Here is a 12648-nt window from a genome sequence, read left to right as displayed (position 1 = left end):
CCTGGACAGTATGTATGGAGGTCCTGGGCTGCCCAGATGACAAGATCCAGCAATACACCTGGCACCAGCTTGACAGCAGGAGTTGCTGGAAGGAGGTGTACTAGATGCCATCCAACCATTTTGGGGATTCAGTTCCAGATTTTTGTAGGGTTTGCTCCTTAGCCTTTTTTCCCTGAAGATATTCCACAAAGCAGCAGAAGTTTAGGACCAGAGTTTTCCTTGATGAGCTACCTTCACAGGTTGACATGCCCCACCTGCTCCTCGCTTTCCTGTGCAGTGTGTGCAGGAACCACCTTTTTGACTGTTGGATCCACTATTAGTTTTGTTCACTCAATCCACCGGAGCCTGTCTTTGCGTGCAGAGAAAGTCCCAAACTTTCTGAGGCTTTGATACCCATCAGCTGCCCTCAGCTGGTTTAGCTGGCCAGTTGAAACTGTTCCTGGGGTATTGTCACTCTTGCATGCTGACAGCTGCTATAGGTGAGAGCTGAGTGCATGGTGGGGACTGAAGGTGGACAAACTACTCCAGAAGGAGCACGATGTGTCACCTACCAGAGGTACTGCCCCTCCCTTTATGCTCCATGTACTCCATGTGTGCATTGCTCCAATAGTGTATTTGGGAGGACACAATTGCATCTCTTGTTCGGCTCGGAGATTTCACAGCTTGGAGTGGTGCTTTTTGTTCTGCAGTGGGAGCTTGCACATGAAGTCTCTGCACTGTTTGAAATCCTGCCAAACTTTAAGTGTGGTTTTGTTCAACCTCTTCATACTAGGCTTGCACGTGATGGATGGAAGCTGAGGAAATCTAAAGTCAACCCATTTCTAAGTACAGGTTCAGTCCTCTGTGTCTCCACATATGATCATGTACCAGGTGCTGGGGGTTACGGTAACTGCTTGACAGTCCAGGACAGCCATTGCAAATCTGCTTCATGCAACTGAGAAAATGGCCCATGAATGCTTGTGCCAAAATAACTGATTTCATATGTGGCTATCACATTTCTTGATTTGACCACCATGAGAGAATTCATTAACAAGTCTAATAAATCTGCCTCTCAAAGCCCGTGCCAGTGCCCTGGAGGCTCTTCTTTTTTGAAGAGGGAGGGGTGCACATCTGGAGTATCTCCATCCCTTGGCTGAGTTAACTAACCCAAAGGAGAAAAACAAAATAAAAAAATTCCTTCCAGTAGCACCTTAAAGACCAACTGAGTTAGTTCTAGGTATGAGCTTTCGTGTGCATGCACACTTCTTCAGATACACTGAAACAGAAGTCACCGGACCTTTCTATATAGTGAGAAGGTGGGGAGGGGTATTACTCAGAAGGGTGGTGGGAATGGGTGATTGGCAGATAGCTGCGATGAGCCTGTTGACGACTCTTAACGACTGCAATAGGTCTAACAGGAAAAAGCAAGGGGTGAGAAGGTGAAAAATGGCTTTGTCATGTATAATGAGATAAGAATCCAATGTCTTTGTTCAAACCAGGTCTCTCCATAGTTTTAAGTTTGGTGATAAGTTGCAATTCAGCAGCTTCTCTTTCCAGTCTATTTCTGAAATTCCTTTGTAATAGAACAGCTACTTTGAGATCTTGTATAGAATGTCCTGGGAGATTGAAGTGTTCTCCTACTGGTTTTTCTGTCTTGTGGTTCCTGATGTCGGATTTATGTCCACCAGACCTTACGCCAAAGAATAAACGGACATAAATCCGACATCAGGAACCACAAGACAGAAAAACCAGTAGGAGAACACTTCAATCTCCCAGGACATTCTATACAAGATCTCAAAGTAGCTGTTCTATTACAAAGGAATTTCAGAAATAGACTGGAAAGAGAAGCTGCTGAATTGCAACTTATCACCAAACTTAAAACTATGGAGAGACCTGGTTTGAACAACGACATTGGATTCTTATCTCATTATACATGACAAAGCCATTTTTCACCTTCTCACCCCTTGCTTTTTCCTGTTAGACCTATTGCAGTCGTTAAGAGTCGTCAACAGGCTCATCGCAGCTATCTGCCAATCACCCATTCCCACCACCCTTCTGAGTAATACCCCTCCCCACCTTCTCACTATATAGAAAGGTCCGGTGACTTCTGTTTCAGTGTATCTGAAGAAGTGTGCATGCACACGAAAGCTCATACCTAGAACTAACTCAGTTGGTCTTTAAGGTGCTACTGGAAGGAATTTTTTTATTTTGTTTTGACCATGGCAGACCAACACGGCTACCTATCTGTAACTGCCAAAGGAGAAATCCTCTCCACGGCATTTTTTTCAAAGAGAGACATGCAGGTACATGTTGGTTCCACTTGGTGGCAGTAAGCTCTCAATTTAGCAGTAAGTTTAACACTCAAGTTGTTGAAAGTAACAGAGCTTTGATTCCAGGATTTCCTCTTTACATCCTATAACCCACGTGAAAGTACCCTGGAGACTCCTGTCTTGAGGAGCTGACCTTTGTGATTAGATTTGATACCTTTCCTTCACTCCCTGCCTCTTTAGTTTCTCAGCTCAGCTTCAGAAGGGTAATTAATGACCAGGGCCATCTGACTCAAGATGCCACAAGGTGGCAGTGCAGAAACTAAACTTTGTTTAGGTATCACTTTCCCCAGTGCTTCACAAGGTGAGTTGTTGCAGTTGCTGAAATTCTTCTTTCCTTGCAATACCTATTGAGAGAGTGAGAAATGGAATCAGAGTTGGAAGGGACCATGAGGGTCATCTAGTGCACTGTCTGCAATGCAATAATCTTTTGCCCAACATGGGGTTCAAACCCATGATCCCAGGATTAAGAATCTCATACTCTTATGTCTCCATGGTGACTCTTTTGGCTCGTTGCTTCTACCATGGAAGAGCTGCTACCATTTATATATATATATACACACACACACATATATATATATATATTACATAGTGCTTCAGAGTAGTTGAGGCACGCTTTATCTACCATCTCAATAATTGCAACAACCCTGCATGGTAGATGATCATTTCTATATTCCGAATGTGGATGGCAGTCTGAGAACTGGTGACTTCCTGATTCACTGCTCAGCCTTAAAACTCTTGGGAAAAACAAAGGGTTTGGGGAAAGCCCATAGCACAATGGCAGGACATCTGCATGACCTGCAGAAGATCCCAAGTTCAATGCCCAGCAAGATTGATCCATGGGTCTGACTCCATATCATGCAGCTTCCTGTGTTCCTAAGGCTAGGCCATGGGCCCCTCCAGCACGTGGGGTAAGAGATTCAATGAATGAAAAGGCCATTTTTGAAAGGCAGGGCTGCACTAGATCAATCCATCTGAGCTGCTCCACAATAAAAGAGCAAGAGAAGAGCAGAAAAGATGAGACATTGGCACTAGCCAATCTGACCTTTGCATAAATCTCTCCTTGGCCTGTGAATACCTCTGCATCTCTCTCTTCTCCTCCACCCTCACTCTACTCTTTACATTTAATATTGTTTATTTGTTTTCGTTATTTTTAAAATTATAAACCCCCTTGGGTGCCTTGACAAAAATGTGGTAAAGAAATACAATTAAATGCCCCTGCGTGCTGCCGTGGCTGGATCCTTCCTTCATTTTAGAAGGAACTTAATTTCTGTGGAGACCAGGACATCAGAGCTCCTTGGACAATGAAGTTTAGCATGCCTTCTACTCTATCAAGCAAATTTCAAGGGAAACTCTGTGTTCCAGAGACTTCACCAGGAAGCAGCCAGCATTGCAAATTGTTCTCATTAGAGGCAGGAAATGCTGCCCGCTTTGCGTGTTCAGCCAGCGCAGCTTCTCTTTTGCTGGGCTCTGGTCCTAGGCAGACTCTTGGGCACCTGCCAGGGCTGGGAGCACAGATGGGAAGGGGCTACTCTGAGTAATGTTCCTGCTTTGCAGAAGCCGCTGCCTCCGAGTGCAGGCAGTAACTTCCGTCCTAGCGCATGCGGCAACGAGTGCTACCCTTTCCATGCGCATTGTGACGCATGGCCTCGCACAAGACAAAATGTTGGCAGTGCCTGGCAGGTGGAAGGGTGATGCTTTCTTTGCCAGTGGTCCAAGGTGTTTCTCAGATCATGGGATGCCCTTTTCAGCTTTCCTCTGGGTTCTATTTCCTGCTCCCCTACCCGGTCCTCACCATACAGCTCTGCTTTTATCAATCTACTTGTTCCCCATGTTTGGTGCCCAGCAGCGAAAATGAGAAGGCAGCAGTCAGGTTCAGAGGGTCAAGTAAGGACGTAAGAGGAACCCTTCCAGATCAGACTTCAGGCTTATCCAGTCCAGCATCCTGACCTCACACTGGTTTATCAGAAAGCCCACAAGCTCTTCCCACTTGTTCTCCCAAGTAACTGCTAATGAGAAGCATACTGCCTCCTACACTTGAGATCGAACATAGCCATTGTGTCTAGTAGTCACTGATAGCCCTCTCCTCCATGAATCTGTTTTGTTTTTTAGAACAGGAGCTGAGATCGGCCCACTCCTATGGAGCTGTCAGGAGCAAACGGGGAAGGAAATTGACAGATGGAGAGCCCCACCCTTTGGCCCTGCTGAGGATGCTCTTTCTTCTGGGCTGCCCTGCTATGAGCAGAATCTTCCCCAGAGCTGTCAATCATCTTGCAGGCACAGGGAAGCTGCTAACATGCGCTGTGAACTAGAAAGAGACCCTGGTAGAGAAACAGGAGTCATAGTGATCTCACCCAGCTTGATCAAACCCCGGGTGCTGGCAAGTTGTGAGGGAGACACGCTTGCCTGCTTGGCAGAGGCCTCATGGAGCTTGATGAGGGTACAGGGGGCAGCTGCTTCTGCCAGGGGGCTCCTAATCCTCGGGGCCTGCAGAAGGAAATGTTGTTAAGTAGCCAAAGTGTGAGTTTCCCAGCCTTTGGTATTAGTTGCTATCTCCAAAATCACTATCTCTCTATGGTGTGATGGTGACTTGGAGCAGGCGAATGTGCCTCTTGCTTGCCTGGATGGAGGACAGAGCAGGATATGTGAGTGTGCATAGAAATCAGCCTGCCATAGAAAGGTAAACTTTGCATTTGTTGCTCCGACCACTTTCGCATCTCGTCCTGCCCTCCACTGGCATCTGGTGGGCAGCCCAGAAAGAAATGTGGTTCTGGGGCTGACAAATTCCCTACCCTGCATTAGATGGTGGATAAGACTTGCTTTAGTTTCCTTATATACGTCAGCAGTAGTTCTTGCCCAGAGAGGAGAGGGTGAGAGTAAGCCCTGACAGCAAGAGCCAGATTCATTTTCCCTCTGAAATCAACCTGTGTTTGTACCTCTGCATATAAATTAGCGTATGCAAACATCATGCAGATTTATGCCCTGGGCTTGTGCCCTGAGCAACACCCCTTGTGGGTAGATGATCCACTTTGTATGCAGAAGGTCCAGGGTTCAATCCCTGGCATCTCTAGGTAGGGCTGAGAATGTGCCCTGCCTGAAACCCTGGAGAAGCCACTGCTTACTAGTTTAGATAATATTCAGCAATGCTTTGACTTGATAAAAAGGCAGCTTGCTGCATTTGGAGAAACCAAGCTGTCTTTTAAGATCTTGGATCATATCGTATAAAAATGGCCGTAGAGAAGGACAGCCTTTCATCTGTGGGTGAGCGTTGCTTATTGAGAAGGGGAAGCCCTTGATTTCCCCAGTGTCTCCAGGCCAGGCTGGGCTGCCTAGTGCCCCCCCCCCCAAGGACTCCTGTTGATATTAATTCAGCATGTGATGGAGCTGAGTCTCTTCCCCTCGCCTTCTCCTTTTGGCTCCCAGGCACTTGTTAACACTCATTTAATTAGCAAATACCGACCTTTTGACTGAGCGGCTTAATTAGCCTGACTCTCTGGCAGCTACTTGGCCCAGGCAGCTGAACCTGGGCTGCTGTGCGAGGGGGAAGGAAGGAGGCCTCTTGGCTCCGTGGGCCACAAAAAGCCACTGAGTGGGCCAGAGGGGACGGGGCTGAGCATTCTGCCTGATTCACACAGTCAGTTTGGATGTGCTCGAGTCAAACGTCTCTTTGCTTTTTCCAGCATCTTTGCTTTGACACATCTCGCCCCGGCTTGGTGAAGACATCACTAGGAGGCTCTCGGGACTGAAGAATCAAGCAGTGGTTTAAGATACGGCTTATTTATTTAGGAGACTCCTGTTGTTCCAAGCGTTTCCAGAGTTTGGTTTCCTTCAAATGAATCACAGAATGACAGAATTTCAGAGTTGCAAGGGACTTGAGGGTCATCTAATCCAACCCCCTGCAATGCAGGAACCTCAACTAAAGCATTCATGACTGATGACCACCCAACCTTTGCTTAAAAACCTCCAAGGAAGGGGGGCCAACCACCTTCCAAGGGAGTCCATTCCACCGTCAAACAGCTCTTACAGTCAGAAAGTTCCTCCTGATGTTGAGTCAGAATCTTCTTTCTTGTAACTTGAATCCATGGGTTCGAGTCCTACTCTCTGGAGCAGCATGAAGGAGGCTGTGAATGAGCAGAAACTAACCTACTCTGCAAATATACAACTTAAAGAAACTGGTCTGTCCACCTTTGCTTCTGGTCCCCCCCACACCACCACGGGCATATTGGCCTGAAGAGAATGTGAACCTCAGGCTGAAAACTGTTCCCCAGCTCTGCCTTCCCCAACCTGGTGCCCTCCAGCTGTTTTGGACCATAACTTCCATTGGGCTGAGCCAACTGCAGCTCATGGGAGTTGTATTCCAAAACACCTGAAGGCCACTCTAGGTGCTGCCTCAGAGGGCTCTGGATAGTGGCCACTGTGGCTTGTGCCTTCGCAGCCAGCACTGGGCTCTGCTCTCTTTTCTACTGCACCTATATTGCTGTCTCCTCCTCCTCTTCCTGCCATGGCCACTAATGCCCCCCCTCTTGCACCTTGGAAGGAAGGGTGGATGTGTGCAAAAGGCAAGGGCCCCATGAGGGGAGGTGTACCAACTCTGTGTATGCTCTGTGAGCCTCCCTTTTATAGTGGGAGAGGAAGCTGTGTTGCCAGGTTGCCGCTGCTGAGTTAGAGAGATAGAGCCAGCCGCCAGCTTTTCCAGGAGGGGTCTCCTCACCACTGTTCCAAGGACGCCGTGTGTCTCCAGCGGCATGTGCCTCCACGTGGTTATGTTCAGGGACAGGCTCACGGTGGAAAGAGGAGGGCATGTTAGAGGTGCCTGTTGCACAAAGTGGGTGGGAGGCGAGAGCGGATGTGTAGACATTTCTGGGAAGAACTTGTGAATTAAAAAATGACCTTCAGATGTTGGAGTATTCGGTGGCAAACAATAAAAATGAAATTGCAGGCTGAGAAAAACCTACAAGGGGGAGCAGAGAGTGAATGTACAACAAACATGAAGAGGAGGAGAATTAGTACTGACGAATGAGTCATCAACGATTTGTTGCTGCTGAACAGATAAATACTTCGGGACGCGGCTGAAATCCGTCAATAGTGGGACTTGCCTGTCAATTCAAAGCCCTCTTCCAAACATTAAGGCAGCATCGCAGAATTAATCCCACGGTGCTTTTATTGAATCCGCTGAGTGTTCAGCCAGGCAGGTTTTCAGCTCTCCGATGTTTTCAGCGCCACAGCAATGAGCACATTTTGTATTCTCGATATATTTTTAACCCATCCATGCCAAACGGCTGCCAGCCATCTGTATAGTCTAGATCAGAGACAAGAACGCAGGAAGCTGCCTCCTACTGCGTCAGGCCATCGGAGCATCTAGCTTAGTATTGTCTGCCCTGAGTGGCAACACTTCTCCGGGTTTGCAAACTGGGCTCATTCCGAGCCCTACCTGGAGATGTCAAGGATTCAACCTGTGACTTTCTGCATGCAAGGCAGATGCCCTAACCACTGAGCTATGGCCCTTTTCCAGCCCAGGGGTCATATTTGCTCATGGATAACTAGCCTGGGGCTGCATGACCGGGGTGGGTGGGAGGGACAGTCAAAATGGAGACAAAAATGTGTGAAGCAATAAACGAGGCTCTTAGCCAGTCAGAGGTTTCCATTCACACCCCTCTCCTCCCAGGCAAGTGGGAGGCAAACGCACTCAAGGAAAGTGGGGCTTGGACCAGGTGAGCGGTGTGGCCTAGAATGGGGACATGGCCAGGAGAGGACCCTGAGACTGGCAGGACTGCAACTGAGGTTCCCTTGGCCCAGATATCCATGTTTGAAAGGCCAGGTTAAAAACAGTGGATGTTCTGTTCTTCAACTCACTTCTCTGCTCCTCCGGACATGAATAGAAACATTAATACTGTCTGCGAGTCTGTGCACATTTAAGCAAAAAGGATGCCTGGGTGAAAATGTCTGTGAAGCATTTATGATACAGTTTACTGAATTTATTTGCATTACCTCTTTTCAGATCAGCTAGGTTTCCAAAGCATTTTTTAAAATACAGTAGATAGATAGATAGATGATAGATAGAAAGATAGATAGAAAGATAGATAGATAGATAGATAGTGCATTCACCCTCTGATCAGGAAAATCCCATGTGTCAGCACAATCCTAACAATTTTCTACTCAATATATGTCCTGTTGTTTTTGGTTGGTAGGTTGGTAGTTAGATGATACAGATAGATAGTTGATAGATAGAATGTAAGTCCTGTTTAATGCTGTATTTGGTGAAGCTTCCTCCAAGGTAAGAGTGTGTGGTGTTTTTAGTGTGTGTGTGTGTGTGTGTGTGTGTGTGAGAGAGAGAGAGAGAGAGAGAGAGAGAGAGAGAAACCGACTGAAGAAGCCTCCTTCTCCAAAGTGCTGACCTGTGTCCCAGGCAATTATCCATGTTGAAAAACAAGAGGCAGCAGGAGGGTAATTTTTCCTGCATTGATTTTCCTTCTGCTAATTACAGCCATTTGTTATAATTAACCTGCCTGCCGGCTCTCTCGGGACATGGAGCTGTATGGCTGCAGTGGCTACCTTGGCCCAGCAAGAGGAAACAGCTCTTTCTTTCTGATGGGGGCAAGAGGAGTGTAGCCCCTCGCAGTCCCAATGGAGCAAGGATGGCAGCCCCTCATTGATAACACAGGGAAGAAGAGGCTCAGATCAAAGCGTTTGAAATGGCAGCTCTGGTTAAAAACAACCCCTTTCTCCTCCAATCTCCTGCCAGCTGGAAAGCAGCTGCTACAGCTCAGTGGCAGAGCATCCCTTCTGCATCCAGGCAGTCCCAGGTTCTACCCCCGGCTTCTGCAGGTGCAGCAGGGGAAAGACCCTCTTGGAAACCCTGGAGACCTGCTGCAATTAGCATAGTATGGGGAACTCCAATCAGCTCCAGCTAATATGGCTCATGGCCAGGGATGATGGAAGCTGCAATTCAGCATCACCTCGAGGTTGACCTGGAGTCTCCAGGTTTGTCTGGCTCCCTCCAGGGGGCAGATGGGCGGCTTGAATCTCCACATGGGGGAGAGTGCCTTTAAAAAAAATGGTTTTTATTAAGCTGGACCTGGGATCAACCCACTTTAGCTAAGGCCTCTATCAACTTCCAGCCAGTAGCATATCTGCTAATTTGTTAGACTGTTTGAACGACATGCTCTCGACGACCGTGGCCAATGTTTACTGCATCATGCTTAATGACATCACCCTCCATGACATCACTGGGGATTGCCCCAGTGACACCACCAGGGCCCACTCCTAGGTTTCAAGCTTGAACCCTGAAATCTCAGGGTCTGGGATGCTCCTGACCTGGCATCCCTACCTGGTGGGACAAAGGTTCCTCACAACTGGTGTAGACCATATTGAGCCAGATGAACCTAGTGGTCTGACTTGGTAGAAGGCGGTTTGCTGTGATCCTATTTAAGCCAGCCCTTTATTTAGAACCAGGAGGAATGGAATCTTAGTTCTGTGGTGGAGCACATGCTTTGGGTACAGAAGGCCTCAGATCCCATCTCCAGCATCTCTAAGTAGGGCTGGGTGGGTGGGCGGACCCTGTCTGAAATCCTGGAGACTCACTGCCTGTTAGTTTAGACAAACCTGGGCTAGGGGAACCAGTCGTCTGACTCAGTAGTAAGGCAAGCTTCAGTATATTCAGCCCCTCTGGGAAGGGAAGGGTGGCTTGACTGGCACAGCAAGGTCTCCACATAGTGCACCAGCTCTTGCCTTGGAAAAGCAGGCTTCGCTTGAGACGCAGAGTGGGTGCTGACCAGGTCGTGTCGTAATGCAACTTCCTTGGGAGTATGTAAGAAAGCTGCTTTGGAGCAGATGAAATGTTGCTTGCTCAAATGCCAGGGCAGCAGCACAAAAGCCCGTGTGCGTGTGAGCCGAGGCAGCTGCCTGAGTAATCAGCAAGCGGCACGTGGAAGAGCAAGATTTTACAGAGATTTTCAAAAGGGAGAAAAACAAAACACCACCACACACATGTAGGGATTTTCATGCTGATGAGAGTTCTGGAATAACAAAGTTCCATCTTGAATCAGAGCGATTCAAGGATGATGCAACTAAGGGGGGAGCATTTAGGGTAGAGGCAGTAACTTACTGGTACAGCACATTCTATGCATGCAGGAAAAAAACAACCAAAAAAAATCAAGCCAGGTTTAATTCCCAGGACTTCAAGTTGCAGGACTGGGACAAACCTCTCTCAGTCATGAAGACCCTGGGCTGGGCCTTTTAAACCTTCCTGGTGTCCTTCATGCCATCCTACAGATGTAGATGTCTATTTATTGTTGTTGTTTATTATATACATTTATATACCACCTTCCCCTCCAAGGATCTTGAGGCAATGTGCATAGTTTGCATAGTAATCCTCACAACAACTCTGTGAGGTAGGTTAGGCAAGTGACTGGCCCAAGGTCACTAAGCGAGCTACATGGCTGAGTGGGGGTTCAAACTTTGGTCTGCCCCGTCATAGTCCAACACTCTAACCATTATACTACACTTGCAATGTGGCCTTTAGAAAACCCACTTTTGTTTCCTTGTGGAAAAGAGTGAGATGAAGAAGAAGGATTTTGGGTGGGGATGTGGCCAAACAACAAAATCAGGGTGGATTGGGACTGGGGGGGGGGACTCGCTGGGTGCAAACACCCACCCACCCACTGTCAGGGGCTGGACTAAGGAGGAATGGTGGGAACCGCCTTCCCCCCTCTTCCTGCACCTTCCCAAGAAGAGGACAGTATAGATTTAGAACAGTGGTTTGCAGTAGGTCATGGTTCTGAGGCTGCAGAGGGGAGGAGCTGGGAAATATTGGGAGAGCAGCAGGAAAAAGAAGTACCAGGGGAGAGACAGCTAACAGACTCAGTGTCTCTTGAAAGCATTCCTGACTCACTCCCCTCTCCCAGAACAAGGCGTGCCTTGAGAGTGATAGAACAGAAAACTCAGAGGCAGAAAGCACAGATCAGCTGGCGTAGGGGTGACGTAGAATAGGAGGGACTGAAGGGATGGTACTTTACTCGGAGCAATGCCATTAACTAAGAGAGACCACATTCCTTCATCTCTCTCTGTGAATATTGAATAAACTACCTGGTAAGAACTCTTTTTGTTTTTCTGCTTCTTGGCATCCCACCGTGAGAGGGATAGGATTGCCTGAAACCTTGATACCCATGCATCACAACTGATGCCCACAGACTCCCAAGTGTGCCCCCCCCCCAAATCAGGTGATGTAAGAATACTTGCACTGGCAGATCAGAAGCTATCTTTTGCTGGGTCAGACCATTGATCCTACACTGATTGGCAGTGACTCTCCAGGCTTTCAGACTGGGGTATTTCCTAGCCCTAGCTAGAGATGCTGAGGATTGAATCTGGGACCTCCTTCATGCAAGGTTGATGTTATACCACTGAGCTATGATGGCCCTTCCTCTAAAGGGGCAGAGGAAAGATGAGCAGCAGACATCTGGGGCCCAGCCATAGAAGAGCACAGACTGGGGTAGGGTTAATGAGAAGGTTGGCAGCATCTGTCTGTCTTGGGAGACACTGGAAGACATTGGACTTCACCCTTTGGGGGTGAAGTCAAAATGTTGGAGAGCTACAGTGCCTGCTGTGGCTGTAGAGACCAATACGGGAAGGACATTGGTCATTGTGTGGGTTGCTTTGTAGCTGAGTGCCTACTGAGCTGAAAGAGAACAGAGTGAAAACGGATTGGTTGTGGGGGAATGCCAGGGTGCTTTCATATAGCGGTGGTGACTTTATTTTACAATGGGAGCAATCATGAGACCTAAGCTTTCAGAAGGAGTGCTTTACACTATGTCTTTGGGGAAGCATGGCCTCAATATTGCAAGAAATCTCAGCCACAGATAAGGCACAGACCATCAGACCTGCAGCACCTCCTAAGCTCGCTTCACCAAGGATGAATGGCAGCAATAAGAAAGGACGACTAATGAAAAGCATCCATCTGCTGCCATCTGCCCCCAGCAACGGGAGCATCAGTGGCCGGGTGCAGCCTTCAGCACCCAGTGCCAAGGCATTTATCCTGGCAGGGCAAGGATCTCTGGGCTGCTGCATCTCCTTTCTGCATGAGCAAGAACCCAGCATCCAGTGGGCTGTTGCCCACAAAAGCTTAAGCTACAATAAATTTATTCTAGGCAAATTGTTCTTCAAACAGCCTGTGTGGTTTCTCGTTCTTGCAGACTTGCTGGCTGCTTGCTTGCTTGGTTTCTTAACCCCTGAATTCAGGAGATGGACGTGACCTAGTGGCCACCCAATCCAGCACCCCCTGGAACACAACTGGGCTGCCTCACACTTCAGCCCACTCAGAATCCTCCCAGATCAGCAAAGCAATCCA

The sequence above is a fragment of the Podarcis erhardii genome (assembly GCF_964252035.2).
Source record: "Podarcis erhardii genome assembly, chromosome: 7".
In the NCBI taxonomy this organism is placed as follows: domain Eukaryota; kingdom Metazoa; phylum Chordata; class Lepidosauria; order Squamata; family Lacertidae; genus Podarcis; species Podarcis erhardii.
Note: the sequence above shows the minus strand (reverse complement) of the source record.